Source organism: Camelus bactrianus, chromosome 9 (genome assembly GCF_048773025.1).
Source record: "Camelus bactrianus isolate YW-2024 breed Bactrian camel chromosome 9, ASM4877302v1, whole genome shotgun sequence".
Taxonomy (NCBI): domain Eukaryota; kingdom Metazoa; phylum Chordata; class Mammalia; order Artiodactyla; family Camelidae; genus Camelus; species Camelus bactrianus.
In genome coordinates, this window is record NC_133547.1 from 64,760,088 (window position 1) to 64,780,789 (window position 20,702).

Here is a 20,702-nt window from a genome sequence, read left to right on the forward strand (position 1 = left end):
TTAATTAATTAGTGGAGAGGGTGAGGTAGAGAAAAGCCATTGAAAAGGCTTTGTGGGTCACGAATCATGCTGAGTTCAAGGAACTAAGAGAGGGCCAGTGTTTCTGAGATCTAAGAGATTACATATGGAATAAGAGAGAGAGAGAGAAAGAGCTGGCAAAGGTTAAAATGAGTTGAAGAGAGAGATAGGAACAAGATTGCACAGAGCCTTATGGACCATATAAAAGGAGAACATACCAAAGTAATGGGTAGTAGCCTTTGAAGTATTTTAGATGAGTGTAGGAGTGAGTGACCTTGTCAGTTTTATCTTATTTTTTTAATTAATCTATGGGAATAAAATCCAATCCAATATCTAGCTCTTTAAAGGGAACACTGCTCAGTGCTAAACTGAAATAATTATTCTCAATGATAAACCCTTGAAAGTGCTGGCAAGTAGCTTTGCTCCCATTCTCAGCAAAGATTGTCTTCTTAGACTTTTGGAAATATTAAAAATGTCTCAAGAATTCCACAAATGATTATCAGATTCCCTCTGGTTTGGAACACTTAACATCTAATGGATTAAAAGGAACCTGGAATCTCTGGATGAAAACTTTGGCCCAGACAAGCACTGTTGAATACGAGAAAGAGTGAAGAACATTGGGAAATAGTAGGAAGCAGGAACCTATAAGGAATAGGTAAAACAGAGAGATCTTGAATACTATATAGAATATAACTGAAGACTTGGAGACTTAGAGAGTTAGCATTGCCTGGATATGCATGAATGAACATAGAAGATGGAGAATTACAGACAATCATGTTACCAGCCTGGCTTGTATTCAGTGTAGGATAGAGAGAGCCAATTTGTAATTGATCAAATCAGAACCCTGGGAAGAAACAATGCAAAGAAAAAAAAAAAAAAACTAATCCTATCATACTGGGTAGTAGATCAGAATCAAATATATATATGTTTAAATTTCAATTATAAATAAGAATATTCTCAAATAATACAGTTAATTGTTGATTAATACATTCATTACAGATACCACTGAATGCCTAACATCTTCCAGAAACATTGGAGAAGTAAACACATTTTGTACTCTTAAGTACAGCACCCTGCTGTAATCTCTGTTTTCATCAGCCTTTTCAGTTAAGAGTAATCCCCTTAAAATAATTGAAACTAACAAGCCTTATACTGTTAGTACTCCCCGCAGTACTAGCTAGTACTCCTCACAAAACTAGAGACAAGGAGAGGTTAAAGTAGTCTTTGTGAGTAGGGCCAAATCTGAAGTCCAGGTGCACGCACCTGTCCTGCCCTCAAGTCCCTCTCCTGGTCAGATGGACTCTGCAGCTCAGCATGATACTTTGAGCCTGTCATCTCCTGCACCCTAATGTAGCCCTGTCAACCCACATGTTCAACTTGCCACAACTCTGTATACTATAAATTTGCTGAGATCCCCTGATTCTATTTATAAATAAGCTCTGTAGCTCCCTGCAGGATAGAGCTCTTTGCTGACACTTAACCATTTAGCAAAGGTTCTCACACCACGTATTCACCTTGCCTTTTCTTTTCCTGGGAATGGACCATTACTCAAACCCAGATGATATCGGAATCATTGGCCTGACATCACATAGCCAACTTTAGATTATAATACAGCCTCCGTCAGCATTACTTGGAGTCCTTCTTTTTGGGCCCCATTCAGCATATGAGATTTTTTTTTGGATATTCACATTGGCCAGGATGGAATCTCAAGCATCATGTTCTAGTAGATGTTACCTATGACTGTGCTAGGTCTCTCACCCTTCATTCTTAACCCTCCCCTTCACTCATGATCCACGTTGTGCTTCCAATGAACTTTATGACTGAGCTTTTAAAGGCATTATGTGTAAGTAGCACTAGTCTAGTCCTTGACTCTGACTAGTTTGTTAAACTAGTCTGACCCTATACCATAGAGAGAAAAAAATTATGTGTGTGTGTCTATATATATATACATTATATATAGACACTCACACTATATGTATATGCATATGTACACATGTACATCTGTCACATACTCATGTGCGCACGCGCACGCACACACACACACACACGGATTCAGAAGAAATTGTTTTAATTTTAAGAAGGAAAATTTTTAAAACTCCTTCATTTTGACATTCTGAATTATGTGAGAATCTGAAACAATCCCTGCCCTGGAGGAGCCATTAAGCATCTGGGCTTAAATGTCGGACAGAGGATTGGGTGAGATGATGATTGAGATACTGTGGAGTAAGAGATATGTTGTCAGGTTGATAGTTTATTTCATGATCAACTGAACCTTCCTCTTCCTTTTGTTGGACTTGGCATTGACAGAACCTGCTCACGTGCTTAACCAGCTCCCATGTCACTCTGTTGTTGAAAGTGTGCCAATCTACAAAGAGGGAGACCCATATTCTAACCCTTGCTCAACAGTTTTGTGGGAGAGATGTTGAATCAACCTATTTCCTCTAGTGTCCTTGGTTCCAACTTTGCAATGAGTGGATTAGATTTTATCCTTCTTCCCAACTGTGGGAATATAAATAAACAAATAAAGCAAGAATAGATTGTCAGGACCCATTCTAGACCACTAAATCCAAATATCCAGGAGTGGAGCCAAGCAGTAACATTTTAGGGTAGGTCCTCATTATTATATCACAAAGCTCAGTTGGGGACCTAGTATACCATGACAGTGTCAACATTACCCAGCCTTCACCACCAAGGACCTTCTCCATTTACTCTTTAGCCTTCGTACATGTTGAAATGTGTCAATTAACCAAACTAAACATTTTTACTAAGATAGATATTGCTCTTTTTTTTGTTCCTTATCAGAATGCTATTATCCCTGTTCACCTTTGACTGCCTAACTTCCATTTATATTTTTGGTTTTTAACTTGGGTATTACTTCCTCCATAATATGTCAAGACTTAGTTAGAAGCGTCATGTATGGATCACCATTGTACCCTCTGTGTTCCAATCAGTTCATTTATTATTTATTTGTTTCTCTCTCCACCTATGTACATTTTAGTGAAATTGTTTAATTCTCTGTATCCCTCAATCTGAGAGCCAGAACTTATTCAACACTATATCCTAAACTCTTATCATTATGCCTGAAATAAATTTGTTGATATTTTGAATACATTTTGTGTGTGTGTTTAAAAAGGGGGCAGTTAAAACTTTTTATCAGCACAATATGTAATTAGTGATATAATTTAATATGAGGAAACAATGTGTTTTTTTTTTTTTAGTTTTGCCTCTTGATGATAAAAATAACATTTAAAAAATTAAATCTTTAGAAACTATTAAATACTCCTTAAAGCCATAACTGCCTTTGTAGGTCTCTGAGGTCCCAAAGAGGCATAGATTGGAAACCACCAGATTGGCCAAGTCTCAATTCCTTTCTGGGTATAAAAATCTTATGTTATTTTTCTATGAGTGAGTGCTTTAAATATTCTTCAGTGCAAGCTATTTTGTGAGAAAATAAATGGTTTGTTTTGTTTACTATGTTGTTTTCAATTTTCCAGTCAAGTAAAATAATTAAAGAAAGTAAATATTTGTTGACTTTATTTATCTCCATTCAAAAAGGCAGTCTGACTTATATATATATCTCATATTATTTATACAGCAGAAACATGAAAGACAGCATTTCCACTACAGCAACCAAGAAACATCTACAAGATTTTTCTAATTATAGCTCTGAATTTTCACAGGTGTGTTTCCAATAGATAGATATTAATGGGGCCTAACTAACACAAATTGTAGCTTATCTACTTTTCTATTCTTTATAGAATGACCTATATTTTTTTTCTCTGTGAAATCCATATACTGAGTTGCCAAAAGAACAATGAGTTCATTTGAAAGCTTAACATTCATTAAAACTTTTTTTTAAATGTTGGTCACTGGGGATCATATAATTCTTTTTTGATGTCTATTTCTTTCCAAGTATAAAATTAATGCATTAACTGATCATTATAGGGAAACTTTCCTAAGTCCTTTCCTAAATCAAACACTTAATGTTAAGGTCTCTTCCTCTGATTATCAGCTATTAAACAATGTCTTCCTGTTCACATTGACCTTGATTTGTGTTCTAAAGCAGGACAGCAATTACAGTAATAATATCTCTCATTTGAATAGGACTTTAGAGGAAGTAACTAGACAATATTTCCCTGCAGAAATTTCTTAAATATATACTTATTTATTTATAATAATGAAATAAATAATTTACTTAGAGTAATCCAAACAATATGTGCATTCTAGTGCTATTTAAGAAAGAAAAAAAATCTAAACTCTTATAAAAAGTAAGTAAAATTGTAAGATATATTTATCTGATGAAATATGAGTAAATACACAAATAGTGATGCAAATTTTATAATAACATACAGATAATAATACTAATAAATCCTACTGTGCAGGATTTGGGAAAAATAATAGACATTCATTTAGAAAAATCAAAAAGTAAAGTGTAACAGCAGAGAGGAAAAGCAGAACTTAATATTCCTGTTCCATTATGCCAATATTTTAGGAAACTTAGTCTCTTGGTTTTGTTTTAGCTCAGGACACCTAAGTATGAAAACAAAGACTAACTTACATCAAGTTTCTGTAGTGATTTACTCATCCTGGGTGACATATATGGATTTTTCTCATTTAATCTTATATATTAGCACACTAAATTTATACATGAGAAAAGTGAGACTAAGAAATCTCATAACTTATAAAGACCAATCAGTTTGTAGTTAGTGGTAGATGTAATTATCCAGCTCCATATTTTCCCCCCCAGTTCCCAGAATTTACCTGCTGTTCTGCTTTGCGTTTTTAGATATGAGAAATGCCAAAAGAATGTATTATCCAACTATCTATCTTTAACTTGGTCAGATATTAACTCATTGTTCCTTATTTGGCCATCACTGAGAATCTAAGACAGTTTGCAATTGTCATTAATCAGGAGAGCTTTGTGACTAGTGTATGTAAGTGTGTGTGTGTGTGTGTGTGTGTATCTCACAAAGGGACAAAATGTAAATAGATATTAAGAGTCCAGTGGGTGTCAAAGCTTTAATGTTGCTAATTTATTTGCTTCTCATAATAACATTGTGTAATATCTTTACCATCTTATTTCAAGATGAGAAAACTGAAAAGAAGCCACACATCTGATGGATGAAATTGGGATTCAGGCCCAGCTTTTGTGATCCCAAGATTTACAGGGACTTCCTCTTGTGTTACCATATTAAAACCATTCCATAATAGAAAAATAGCATGGGGAAATGCTTTTGAATAGGAAAGCCCCAAATGTGAGGGTCATTCTAGAAAAGGATGGAAAATGAAATATTTTCTTGTTATCAAATTACTATATGAATTCAGACATGTCTCCCTGAGGCAGTGTTTTCTACTCAGCAAAAGGATAATGATACTGCATACTTACTTGCAAGCTACAAATAGAGGATAGAACAGAAATTGTATAGCAGTCATTTGACAATATTTTAAGGCTACAATGTACACTGTGATGTGCTACCTATTTGGAATACAATAAGTGAGATACAGATTTGTTTGGTTCCTTAGAGAGCTTACACACAATTAATACTATCTACTGTTATTTGTATCATCTTTAGTTTACTGTTACTCTGGAAGCACTTACCACAAATAAGTAATAGAGTGAAATCTTGTGCAGAAAATGGATGGTTAAAAGGGCAACATATCTTCTCTAATTGTTACCCTTCCAACTTTTCACACAGATTTGTGTACTGTACGCCAATTGAAATGACAGCAAAGTGCTAGTGATAAGGGAAGATTCTCATTTAAAGCTTTACAAGTTTACAGGAATAAACACAATGTACTGTCTTGCCTGCTGTTGCCAGGGGTGTATTGCTCTCATGTTAAATTTCTTGTGCAATCCATTGCCTTAAACCTGGGAATATAGTTGCCAAATAATGTAAGCACTCCAACCCTAAGATTATGCTGTAGAACAAGAGCAGCCCTTGTTTCCAGCAGACGCAAATAATTGTAAACAGAATGTCCTGACGTACTATTTGTTGATATGAAAATGATTCTTGACATAGAGGACTGAGAATGGGAAAAAACACATTCAGTATGTGCAGTGGCAGATTTATACAAAAATAAAAAACACCTACAACATACCCCTCCCACATCACAACAACACTTAAATAAAAAACATTTTCTTTTAACTCTATTCTGTACAGTGCTAGGTCAGAGGGATGGATGGAGGGGGATCGTTAGTTTCTAGATTTGGCCAATTTTGTATTGGACACTTTATATTCAAGAAGTTATAGCATCATAGTTGAAACAGTAGAGTTCAGAATCGATCAAATTTATGTTGGAATCCTGGTTCCTTGATCTAGAGCAATTCAGTTAACCTCTCCAAGCCTCAGTTTCCCCAAGTTTAATGAAAGTATCTTTCTCACAACATTGTGATTAATTAAAAAGACAAAGACTAATGTACATAAGATATTAAACTTGATGTCTGATACATAATGAAAGATGCACGTCAATATTAATGTTATTATACTCAGGTGTTGTCTGTCTGTGATGGTAACTAGTGATATGCTTTACTTAGAACATGAAGAAGGGACCAGAATCTGATAACAGTCCTTTAACATCTTGTCTGGATTTTAAGCTGCAACCCACATATTTCCAATATGTTTACTATGTGAGGGCATGTTTTGTTGTCTGGCTATCTATGACTTAATAAATAGTACACATACTCTAGGTATATATATCAGGTATACATGTGTATGTAGTATTAAATATATTAGTATATAATATTTACAAAATCAATGTTATATTTACTTAAAAATCATACAGTGTGAAAGTCCTCAAGCTCTTTTCTCTTACCCATCATAACTACAACTTCCTCAGGCTTTTCTGTCCTCTGTATATGCTAATCAGTCAGACAAATGTTTTTTGTTTGTTTTTGTGTTGATTTGTTTCCTTTAAAGACTGAGTGGTAATCAAGATGATGTTCTTGGTCTCAAGGAACTATTTTCAAGAAGGAATGGGGGACACAGAACACTCCCTTAACCAATAATTTAAAAAGTAATCCAGAGACTAATAGGTTGAAAGGAGGTCATGGGATAGAGAATGAAGGGAAAATGCTTTCACTTGGCTAGTTAAACAAAACTTGCTTAAGAAATGAATATTTGACGTGAGAAGGATTCTGTCTTTCTTTCTTCTTCCTTTGGAAGTTGATCATAGGAATTGTGGGGTAAAAAGGGAACAGAGAGAGTAGAAAATGAGCACATTGGCCAGGGATTGAGAAGTGTCTGCAGAGCAGGCAAACACAGGGGTGTTGGAGAGAAAGATGCCAGAGTTGCTGTGATATGTGAGAGCTATAGAAGGGAAACAAGAAAAAAAAAAAAAAAAAAAGTATGACTTTAGACCTTATGCCCTTTCATGGCATTTAAAACTGCAAGTAAAATGCATGAATTACTTCGAAATTATGTGACTTTTCTTCCTTTCCAGAATAGTGACATTCATTAAGTTAGGATTACAGTGCTTGGAGTTGGCTGTGTTCCGATAGTAGCTGAGATACTTCATCCTTCTACAGCCTCATTTTTCTCAGCTCTAAAGTGGGGGAAAATAAATACATGGAATTGTGTGCTGAATGATTTAATATTTATAAACTGCTTTAACAAGTATTTGAAATATAATAATTGATAAGCAATTATTAGCTGTTAATTTGTTGTTATTGTTAAAATATTTTGTGTTGGTGAATGCATTCTCTCTATAAAATTGATTACTTTCACCAGACAATGTTTAAGGAAAATAGTTTCGTTTTTTCCTGATTTGAATTCTAGTAATTCCTCTCCAGTTTCACAAAGCTGTTGTACATATCCAATGACACTTTCAACCATCAGTGGTACATAATTTGACCACATAAAAATCAGCATTATTTGGTTTATAAACAGAACTACCTCATAGCTAGTCGTAAAGCTAGAGGGAGAAGAAACTGATTAACAACATCATAAGTACAAAGGCCCATAAGGAGATCAAGGCAAAACAGAGGGTTTGATGATCTGTATTTTAAAGATTTTTTTTTAATAATGGAGATTAAAAAATTATTTTACATTTTGTATATCCATGTTAGACTTTTTGTGAGTGCTATGGATTTAGTTCCTTATATTTTTATTTAATATCTAGTTTTTTTTAGGCTCTTTAAAGAGAGAAGTGATAAATTCATGGTCCCTATCCTCTAGGGATTATAGTTTTGTCAGGAAGAAAAAAAAAACACATGCATAATTAATAATGTTATGATGTGATGACTACATTACAAAAGATAGGAATAAAGAGTTCTGAGAACACAGAGATAAGAGCAGTTAATAAAATTTCTCAGAGGGGGAGGCATGTGAATTTGACCTTGAAAGATGAATCAGGTGAAATTACCCACAGGAGAAGGAAGAGTGAAATCATTCCAGATAGAAAGTTGAATATGAGCTGAGGCCTGGATGTACGCAGAAGTTGGGGGAAAGCTGATGTGAGGGAAATGAAAGAAATAGCCAGATCACTAAAGATTTTTCTGTATTATGCTGGGTACATTTAACTTTGTTTTTTTCATTAAGGTGAAAGGAAGGACAGGTCATTAATAGAACCATAAATGAAAAATGATCATTCTGGACATTCATGTCTAGAAAGGATAGGCCAGGCACCCAGACTTTTCCTGGCCAAGAATATAATTTTTCTGGGGAGCAGTGATATCAAGTGAGGTTTATAGAGCCCTTTATAAATACTCCAGAGGATGCTTTGTGTACTTTCATTATCTAAACTTTATTATAAAACTATTAAACAGAGATCATCACTGTTTCCATTTAAAAGATGAAGAAACAGAAATTCATAGTTTCAGTATGTACCCCAAGGCCACATGGATGATAAAACTCTTATTGTGTGTCTACAATTTAGATAACACTCCTTTTCAAACAAGGATTATGGACAGCCTGAAAATAGAACAAAGAATACATATGAATTAAAAAAATTTTTAATAATACAATAAATTTAAAAAATCTATATGGAGACCAAAATAACTTTTTGGTTATTATTAAGGATGCATAAGATCAGAGGATGTGGCATTCAATTAATTAGTCGGATGGGCTTGCTGCTTCTTTATCCAAGTGATGTGGACTCACTCAAGTCCCAAACCGGTCTGGACCAGGTTAGCAGGACTAATCACTTCAAGTGGGTCTAGCTAGGTAAGAGGGCTTGAGCCCCAAAAGTGATGCAGGAAAACAGATGTGGGTCATGAAAAGGGCTGTGTCCCAGGCTTCGGTTGAGCCCCTGGGAATGTCCCCTGCCAAGCATGGGTCCTTGGCTTCGCACAGGAAAGAATTCAAGAACGAGCCACAGTTGAGTAAAGGTAGACTTATTCAGAGAGATACATTGAAAGTCAAGAGAAAGGCTGCGAGGTGTGGGGGTTGGGTGTTCAGATTAAAAGTAGGTACACACTCCATAGACAGAATGTAGGCCGTCTCCGAAGAGGGAGAGAGAGGGGCGGCCACGAGGTGCCATGTTGCTGGTTTTTATGGGCTTGGTGGCTTCATATGCTAGTAAGTAGAAGGACCAGTCTAAGGGGAAGGGGCTGGGATTCCCAGGAAGTTGGCCATTTCCTACCCTTTGACCTTTTGTGGCTAGCCTTGGGACTGCCATGGTGCCTGTGGGCATGTTATTCACCATGTTAATATTACAATGGGTGTACAATGAAACTCAAGATCTGCTAGAAGTTAAATTCTTCATCCTGAGCCTCAAGGCCTACTGGGGATTGAATCTTTCACCATTTTGACGTTAATTGCTGTGGCATTCCTTGAGTGGCTGTGCCTTGCCCCCTTCCTGTCTCAAAAGGAAGAAACGCAGTACAGAGCTGGCACATTCCAGTTCTTCCCAAATTTACCTGTGTGATTGTCACTCCAGATTCCCCAAGATAGAGAGTATTAAAGGAATGGAGAGTAAGGTCACAACAGTGGAATTTCCTGTACCTGAAAGGAAATGAGATGCAAGGGGGTGAAGCATTGTCCCCACTCCAGCAGTCTTTGACCTCAGCCACTCTGGACTCCATTGATGCTTTCATCACACCCACTGATCTTAACTGTGGGTCACTGGTTCTCATGTTCCTCCACCCTCACTTCCAAATAGGACCTTTGAGGTAAAAAGCAAGTCAGAGACTTCTGGCTAGAGGACAGCTGAGTTTTGGAAAGAGAGTAGCAAGCTTTTGAGTTTCTACACTTAGGAATTAAGACTCCTGGAACGCAGTTGCAATGTAGGCATTAGTCTAACATGCTGGGTAGAGAAAAATGCACTGTGGTCTTTCTGCAAATTTACTCTTCCTGAGTAAAAGCTATCAGTGACCATTAGTGGTATCCAAGAGGGAGAGCTACTACGCAGCCTTTCACTGGGGGAGATTCTGATGCTTCTCCTTAAAAAAACACACAAGACTTTCCAATATCGGTGACTTTGTATGGCTAAAATTTTTAAATCTGGTGTTAGGTTTCTATGTGGGCTTCACCGTTTTGAAGGGCCAAGAGGGTCAAATTATATCATCAATGATGTCTTCATTACATCACCCGGGGAATTAATCAAATGAAGAACTACTCTTCCTAAATAATTGTACCTCTATGCATATCTTATGCTGCCTTTGCTGAGAAAATGGTGTTCTTTTTTAACTTAGCCGCACAATGAACTTGTTGAAATGTGCACAATAAAAGAGGTTCCTATTTTGAGCTGCTTTTTAACTAAGAATATTTTATACTACTGCACCTCCATAGTCTTTAACACACTGACATTATGTAAATTAAATGTTAATCCCAACCTCTATGCAATCTTCTCCTATTTAAACTTTTTTCCCCTTTTGTTACCAGAGAGGAGAAACAAAAAGAAACAAAAAAAAAAAAAAAAAAAAAAAGAGTATGTAAGAAAAGACTCCTGCCAAAAATAATAGCTGGATTCAATGTTTTCCCTAGTTTCTTATTGTTTAAAATGTGCTTTTCCTGCCAAGGTCCCATTAAAGTGCATTACCTCCACATGCTAATAGACTAATTAAAATATGAATAAATAAAAACCCCACAATTCCTATAAACTTTTTTTACCTTTTCTGGTGAACTTGGAGTTAAAGTTTTTCTGAACTTGGAGTAATCAAGATGTATTTCACTTTGTTGTTTTCTTGCTAAGAAAACTTCCATTCTTACCCATCTTCAGTATAAGCTAGAACTGGATGGTGCTCTGTGGAATTAGAATAAAACTGTTATTTAGGATCAAGAATCCTTTGGAATTTTGGCTGTGCAACCATGTTCTTAGTGTCTTTTAACTTCTCTATAACATTGTTTTCTTACATATAAAACTAATATCAATTTACTCCCATCTCGAAAGGAAATTATGAAGAAAAGACAGTGATTTTGGCAGGGTCTGCCTGGTCCTGGTGTACAAAATTACAACTCATTTATCTTTTATGCTAATCATTTAGGCTAGGTCTGGAGCAGAATAGGACTTGAGAAAATGTTCATCACATGGATATAGTTTTGAGGATTATGAAGAAAGTTAGGTTGTGGAGGTCTGTGACAGCTGATCTGAAATATGTCTAGGAAGAGCTTGGCATAACTATCCATGTCCCTGATGTCATAGGTAAATAAGAAAAGCAAACAGTGGCCAAGTTGTGAGACAATTTATTGGATTCATGAAAGCTATCCCTGTTACCTAAATGTTGCTAATTGAATTTCATAAACTATTGGGTATTTAATCAGTACCTAAGAGCACACTATGGACTACACTTAAAATTAATGGTTAAAATGTTGTTACAGATTGGATGGGTTATGCATTAGCTCATATTTAATGAATCATTATGGGGAGAAGAGACTTTGCATGTATCAGTCCTCTGCAATACCAGCCACTGAGATAGACCCTTTCTTGGATGGAGCTTTGGTTAACCCATGAGACTATCTATGAAGGCTAAGTAATACTGTCTCTATTTAACAGATAAGAAACATGAAGGAATGATATCTAGAACTCAGTTTGGGTACGAAGATTTTACTCATGAGTTGTGCTGGTTTTCTATTTGCCTAAATAAATCAGAATGTCATTACTAGGACAAAGAGGCTGATGAAGTAATTGATTCTGTTACTATAATAGGCAGTTGATATCAGGAAGCCAGAGAAGAGTGAACTGAATGGTGCGCATCAGGATTTCACTTGGAATAAAAGAAATCGGTGCACATAGATCTAGGGGATCCCGTATTGTGGAATTTCATAGCTCAGGGAGTCTTTGACAAGCATCTAGTGAATAGAGTCTCCTGACTAAGGCCCAGGGCAGAAAGATCATCTTTCCTTTGGACCGTCTCACACCTCCGATGTCTTTTAGAAGGACAGGGATGGCATTATATCCTAAACTGTCTTGTCTTTCTCACATGTGGTATCATTTAGAAATTGGGTTTTATGTCACATGATTACAGCTGCATAACTTCACTAAAACAAACAAATCCTCTTCCGGCAACATGTATTTCCTATTCGTTGATAATGTTTGGTGCTTGGGATCCTTTACTTGTCCAAGAAGCAGATTTAAGGCATAATCATAAGAGTAAAACAAATGTCTTTTCCAAATTTACAGCCTATATTTATGGGTTCCTGGAATAGAATGTAAGAGTTCCTGAGAAGAAGAGAGGAAATCAGAGAGTGTCAATTTTGGGATTCATAAATCAAATTCGGCATCCTCAATCTCAGCTCCTGTTATCAAAGTTTAAATACCAGTCCTTCTGACACCAAGCTCCAAACTGGCTTAAGCCATTTTAATGGCCCCTATACTCAGTATTCACTTACTAATTCATCAACTGTGTGAGTGACTACTCTGTTTAGTCACAATGGAAAACAAAGAGCATGTATTAATAGATGAAACGGCTGTGATCCATGCTCTCAAGGAGCTTGCAGTCTGCTGGAAGAGATAGATAACGATCAAGTAAACAAGTAATCCATTGTATGATTCCTCACTTTGATACATTCTGTGGAGGGATCAAAGGCCGTGCAGTGACAGAGTAACAAGAGGGACCTAATTATATACAATATAACATTTACAACTCTAAGCTCAGGAAAGTGAATCAAATTACTGAGAAGGGAAAGGGAAGAGTTTCCAGGCATAAATAGGAATTTCACATCCTTAAGGGGAAAGAAAGCCTCCTTTACATGGAAAGTTGTTGAGTCGTAAGGAGCTAGACCACGGCACTCCACTCTTCCTGCTCTGTTCCTGCTGGCTATCTTTTTAATCCCTGTGTCCATCCACTGCTGATACCAACGTCTCCAGCTTAGACGTCTCTCTGGATATTCGGACATTAGGTCCAATTTGTCCATTGAGCAACTTAAATTGCGTATCTCACAGGTACCTCGAAGTGACTGTGACCAAAATGGAAGTCTTTACTTTCTCCTTCATTCCTTCACCATGTCCTGTATTCTCTAACCCCCCTTTCTACTTCATCCTTAGGTCTCGTTAGTAACCAAAGTTCATCAGTTCGTCTTTATGCTTTTTCCCTCTGTGTATTTCCCACATCCCTACCCTGTTATCTTTTTTCTCTTACTCTTCCCTCCATATCTGTTATGTCCTCTCTGTTTTAGATTTTTGTCTGGTATTCCTTTCTAGAGCCTCAGGATGATTTTTATAAATCCCAGATGTATCATGTCACATCCCTGCTTAAACCTGTAGTGATTTTTCATGGTCGCAAGAGAAAGTACAATTTCTTATTGACATAAAAAAAAACCCTTATCTATCTGGAGCCAGAATATACTTCTTGACATTTCCCCTAATAATCCTCTGCCCTAGAATGTATCCTGGTATTATTTCGTTGATTATATTTCTTTTGTGTTAGTTGTCTTCTAGCTATTTTGATCAAGAAAAATAAAGGCCATCTCTCTGCCTTTGCACGTAATGTGCATTCAGCCAGCGTCTTTGTGTGCCAGTTCTTCTTCTTGTCATACTTCAGGTCCCACATCGTGTGTTAGGTTCAGCACTTAGAGGCCACAACTATCAGATCAGTCAGCACATTGGATTCTAATAATATCTGTTCTTCTTTCATGGCCATGACTCTTTTTGAGTCCAGGAATTTCCCCTTCAGTGTTGCATTAGTATATCTTGTAACCACCTAAACACATAGCAGAGCATTTGATAAAGAGAGAGTTCTTGAATAAATAAGAGCATGGACTATCAGTAGACAGAACTGTCTTTCAGGAACCACTTTCTTCTGTGATCCTGAAAACTTTAAAGTGAGTGACACGTATGTCTCTACAACAGAGAGATTACAACCTCACTAAAACGTCAAGTCCTCATTTCAAAGAACAAGCTAAATTGAAAAGAATGTATCTGAAATCAACAAGCAGAATGTCTGTGTGATTAAAGGGCTGTTCCCAGTCAAGTGTGAGGAGAACAAAGATTGACATTTCTCGGCTTGTCTGAAGAACAGGCCTTGAAGTATCAGACTTCACTGATTATTTAGTGAGTTGTTATAACAACAGGGCACTGCCATAATGTTCTGGAGGGATACAGAAGGAAAGAAAGCTTTGGGCTCTGCCTGACTTAACTTTACCATTTAGTCAGTATCATTCAAAGATTGAAAGGTGCATTATGTTTGTTGAGTGCATACACATAAATTTCATCTATCTTTAACCTACCACAATCTGGCTTCTGTGAAAAAGAAAGTATGTTTTAATTTGTCCCTGTTGGGGGCATACCAGTTTCAGGTTGGGCTGAGGGGAGGGGGGAAAAAAACATTGAAAAGAAAGAGAGGTTTATATATTAGATCCTCTAGTGCAGTGATTCTCAACCAGGGGTGATTTTGCTCAACAGGGGATATTTGGTAAAGTCAAGAAGCACTCTTATTTATCACATTAAACTTGTCTGTGAAGGAAAGAAATTGGTCTAGATGGTTACTGAATTTTGTTTGATATTTGGTGTTATATAAGACCTGGTCCTAATATGAGATAGAAGCATGAAGATTATAAAATAGAAAGCAACAATTAGAATAAGTAAAACACATGGCAGAGACTCGAGTCATTTGTTTTGAAGTATGTAGTTGATATAAAATACATTTTTTATTGATTTATAATCATTTCACAATGTATCAAATTCCAATGTAGAGCACAATTTTTCAGTTATACATGAACATATATATATTCATTGTCCCATTTTTTTCTCTGTGAGCTACCATAAGATCTTATGTATATTTCCATGTGCTATACAGTATAATCTTGTTTATCTATTCTACAATTTTGAAATCCCATCTATCCCTTCCCACCCTCTGCCCGCTTGGCAGCCACAAGTTTGTATTCTATGTCTATGAGTCTGTTTCTGTTTTATATTTATGCTTTGGATTTTTTTGTTTGTTTGTTTTTTGGGTTTTTTTTAGATTCCACATATGAACGATCTCATATGGCATTTTTCTTTCTCTTTCTGGCTTACTTCACTTAGTATGACATTCTCCAGGAGCATCCGTGTTGCTGCAAATGGCATTATGTTGTCGGTTTTTATGCCTGAGTAGTATTCCATTGTAAAAATACACCACTTCTTCTTTACGTAGTCATCTGTTGATGGACATTTAGGCTGTTTCCATGTCTTGGCTATTGTAAATAGTGCTGCTATGAACATTGGGGTGCAGGTGTCATCCTGAAGTAGGGTTCCTTCCGGATATATGCCCAGGAGCGGGATTTCTGGGTCCTATGGTATGTCTATTCCTAGTCTTTTGAGGAATCTCCATACTGTTCTCCACAGTGGCTGCACCAAACTGCATTCCCACCAGCAGTGTAGGAGGGTTCCCTTTTCTCCACAGCCTCTCCAGCATTGGTCATTTGTGGGTATTTGAATGATGGCCATTCTGACTGGTGTGAGGTGATACCTCATTGTAGGTTTGATTTGCATTTCTCTGATAATTAGTGATATTGAGCATTTTTTCATGTGCCTATTGATCATTTGTATGTCTTCCTTGGAGAATTGCTTGTTTAGGTCTTCTGCCCATTTTTGGATTGGGTTGTTTGTTTCTTCTTATGAAGCCGTATGAGCTGCTTATATATTCTGGAGATCAAGCCTTTGTCGGTTTCATTTGTAAAAATTTTCTCCCATTCCATAGGTTGTCATTTTGTTTTACTTATTTTTTTTGCCCTTTAGATTAATTATGCAATTCAAGAAATGCAGTAATAAATAGAGAAGAAATAACTCCTATAGCTTTACCTGGGGGGAAAAAAACAAATAAAACAAAAACTACATTCAAATATGTTGGCATCTATACTTTCAGATATATTTCTCTTCCTATGTAGCTACAGAGAGAAAGATAGATGGTTAAAGATATAGAGAAGTTGAATAGGTTCATTTGACAAAAAAAGAGAAAATTTAATCATATTACGTATGATTTAAAGCTCAACATGCAATACACCATGTGAAAGTGACTGGCACATGGAAAATGTTTGCTGTGTTCTATAAAATTATCCATTACAGTATTCTTCACATTGAATTCCTGTCCCTTCATTATGATTCTTCATTTTCTTCACTTCATTGAAAACTGTGTCTTTATTTACAGAAAAACATGATTACGTATTCAGTGTATGCACTATGTATTTTTTACTAGACACTAGATATGCAAACATAAAATATACTTTCTTCTTTTGGGAAATTATGAGGGAAAGAGGCAGGAACAATGAAAAAAAAATCATACAGTGAATGAATGAAATGTGCAAGCCAGGAAAGCAGAATGGAACAAAGTACTGAATCCCTAAATATGTACAATGATGATGTATGTTAGGTACTGTGTTGGTTAGTAATCCCTTATTGTTGAACCTTAGGGTAACCACACAGCAAAATCCTCAAGAACACAGACTGTAGAAGCAGAATTTATGGGATCCAGTTCTAATAACTCTGCCAGTTATTATGACATTAGGCAAATTATAGCACCTCTCTTAGTCTCAGTTTTTTGCATCTGCAAACACATATGTTGTGAGAATTAAATGACATAATACGCATGAAGAACGTGGAAGAGTGCCATGCATACTGAATACTAAGATGTCAGTCAAAATTGAAGGGGGAAAGAGGGGGGAGTAAGGAGGGGGAGGGATGTTCAATGAAGTCCTTTTTGGCTACACACAGAAAATACGAACTTTAACATGCTAAGTGATAGGTGCCATTGAAAGATTTTTAGCACAGAGTACCATAATCAGGACTTTGATTTAGGGAAAAAAAAAAAAAAAGGAAACAAATGAAGCTCATGCACAGGCAGAACTCCTCAACCAGGCACTACAGATGTGAATAAGGGAGCACTTGTGGTCTTTGGTTGGTGTGACTGAATGCTTGGCAGAGGTTTTTCTTTCCATTATATAAAACTTTCCATAGCCATGAGTTTTCAAATATGTTGTGATTCAAAGATTGGAAAGACCTCCTACACTTTGTCGCTCTCCAGGTGGATATAACAACCCCAAAGTATGTTTTGGATTTCAAGCTCAGAACCAAATTTGGAAACAATTTCTAATCCTGAGTCTATGGTCCAGATTACATCATTAAAAAGAAAAATTCCAAACTTCACACAAGGTCCAGACTATCCCATAGTACAGTAATAATTTTTAAAAAGGAAAGTTTCGATTTTAATGGGTAGCCTTCAAATATTTGTAAGAATTCTTTTTTTTGTTTTAGAAAATAAGAAACAAAAGCAATTATCTAAATCAAAATGTCTTACTGCATTTTATGTTCTAAATATTAAAGTTATGAGTCCTGATACTTGTCAGATCATAATATGACAGAGTTTATTCATTGTCATTTTTGCCCACCCTATATTCCTTGTTAGTGATTCCTGAAAGACCATCTCAGATTTTGACCCAAATGAAGCCAGTGCCATCTGTTCATGGGCAATGGAGTTCAAGGGTTGTGTCCATCAATATCCAGCTTCTGAAAGAAATTACAGATATAATGAGACACAAATAAAAACAGATAATTGTGGCTGTGGATCTGAGTGTAAGGTGTGGAGTCCATGCAAGACTGAACAGGAAAAAGTGCTGCTTTCCTGTGGCACATTACAGAACTGCCAGACAAGTGTGATTAAAGGCAATTTACACGTGAAATTCGATTATGAATAAAAAGATTCCCCTTTTTTTCTGTGCAGGTTACGTGAGGGAAATTTGTGAGTGGTCTTAATTAAAAGTAACTGGTAGCTGATTGGCAGTTGGGCATTAGGTTGGAAACTGGCAGCCGCTAGCGGGAGAGGAGATGGAGAATTAATGACAAGTGAAAGCTTTGTCAGAAAAAAGAACTGGGTGCTGGCTGCCAGTCATCCATCCTGTGCCTCCACAATCGGCAGTCCTCCGGAGGCTGCAGCCTGCTAGGCTGGCTTCTGCAACATGGCAATCAATATCACACTTCTCAAACACACTGCCTGAAGTGATAGGGGACTTTGGCAACGGTGTGCAGTTGTGGATAAGGCAAAATTCCTACTTTCCCCATTACCAAACAACTCAATCTCCTCTGCATTTATAATTTCCCTTAGAAGTCACACTATAAAAATTATCATCACATGCCTAATATGATGAGAAGGAGGAGGTGGAAAGGGAGGAGGAGGAAGAGGAAGGAGGGAAGATAGGCAATGGAAATTTCTTGAAACATTTTAAAGGTCACATATATCTTTTAATAGATTTTTTTTTAAACTCATTGTGAATTTAGCATAAAAATGAAAGGATAAAGTATCTGAACAATCTGTCATTAGCAGTAAACTATTATAATGTTAATAATGAGAATAAAATGAAACTTTACACTAGCATTTTTATTTAACAATAAAAACCTTTTATATTCTTGTATTACACACATGTGGTGTCATCCAATGTAAACATAATGAGATAAGTGTTATCAGTACTACTTTTTGGATTTAAGAAAAAAAACTGAGATGTAGTAGGGTTAAAAGGATTTCTAATTATAATGAGTGTACAGTCCAAATTATGCATATTTTATCCTTATTTTAAATTCTCTCTCTCTCTCTCATCTCTCTCCACAATCAATTACTTCTGATTTTTATGCTTTTGCTAGCACGTGGCCAAATATGACTTTCCCAGACCTGGCTTCCATCACCTCAGATTTAAAATCTGATGTGAAATCTTGTAAATGAATTTTAGAATTAGAGTATGAGCTGAGAGTTAGATTCTCAATTCAGAAAAAAATCAAATTTTTATATAAATAAGAACTAAAGATTGTTTTTTTCTGTGATATAAGAAATAGAAAAATAAAATGGGAGAAGTTGGTATAAGGTGACAGAGAGGATGCAGCCACAATTACAGCCAATGTAATAATAGGTTGGTAGATACTTAACACAGGAATGTCAGGCATCAGATATAAATTCTTACTATGTTACACATAACCTTTTCCCAGAGATCTCCAGCTCCTAACATGGTGTCAGTATTCCAGCTGTTCCTTATTTATTCACATAAGGAATAAAACAAATTCTGGAGTTTCTAGGGGCTTCTGTTAAATAGAAATGCTAGGGGAAATGTATTAAATAGGAGATGAAACTGCAAACCAGTTAGTATGTACTTAACAAAGTTGTTGAATGACTGAATGGCTGAATTCATGCAGTCTCTCTGGAACCTATCAATGAATTAGAATTTATTTTTTTGTTTGAAATAAAACACACAGTATTTTAAACATTTAAATAGGGTCAGTGAGACTTGACCAGCCATGAGTATGAATAATCAATCTATCTATACCTCCAAAGGCTAAAAAAATAAATACATGAACAAAATAAAATAACTAGTGCAGGAATAAAAACTGTGCTTAGAAAGAGCTATGTGGAAAGAATGAATGGTGAAGGTTATGAATCATAGCTACTCCTTTGAGTGTATGGACTAAATGCCTTTATGTGTACACATCAGTCTGAAAGTGTTCGACTGAGCTGAAGTTTAATGATTCAAATGGAAATTTTCTCATTCCTTGCTTCCACTTCAACCTTTCCACTTGTGTTCTTTTTTCCACTTTCTTTTCGTTCTTTCTTTCTGCTTCCTCTTTTGCGTCTTTGCCTTCATAATCCTCACCTGAAAGATGGGCACTGTTATGTATATAGTTTTACAGAAAAGGAAACCATGACTTATTACCATGAAACAACTTGCCCCAAATCTCAGTTTGTAATGAGTGCTCGAACTTGTACCTAGCTTGTTTTGTGTCCAAACAAATCAAACATTAAAAAAATATTTCCTCCCCTCTCAAGTTATGGCCCATTTATCCAATTTTGTCATTTTATGGATTGAGATATCAAACTATGGTTGGTTACTAAACTACTGAGGAATCCAATTTGGTTTTAGTTTGAGAATTGCTGACAATATGAGTCTAAATATTTCACAAAGCTTACTGCCAATGCATCAGAGCAGATTTTGACAAAATGGTATCATATTTTTCTAACATGATTCTTCAGGGATAGAAATTTATGTGAACCAAATCTATAGCTTTGTCATCTCCGTGTCAAATGCCATTTCTTTCAGAAATTGCCTAGAATAAGTAACATAATCCTTACAGAATGACTTAAAGAAAATATAGAGGTTTATCATGGGACACAAGTGCAGGAACATCAGCTAGGCTTCCTTTGATCCTGGAGCCAAGGGGCAAAATACTGTTGGATTGAAGGTAGCTGTGCTCTTCAGAGGACATCATAATCTTACCTCTAATTCTGCCTCTCAACTATCTCCACAATCAATTACCTCTGCTTTTTCTGCTGCTGCAAACACATGTCCAAATGTGGC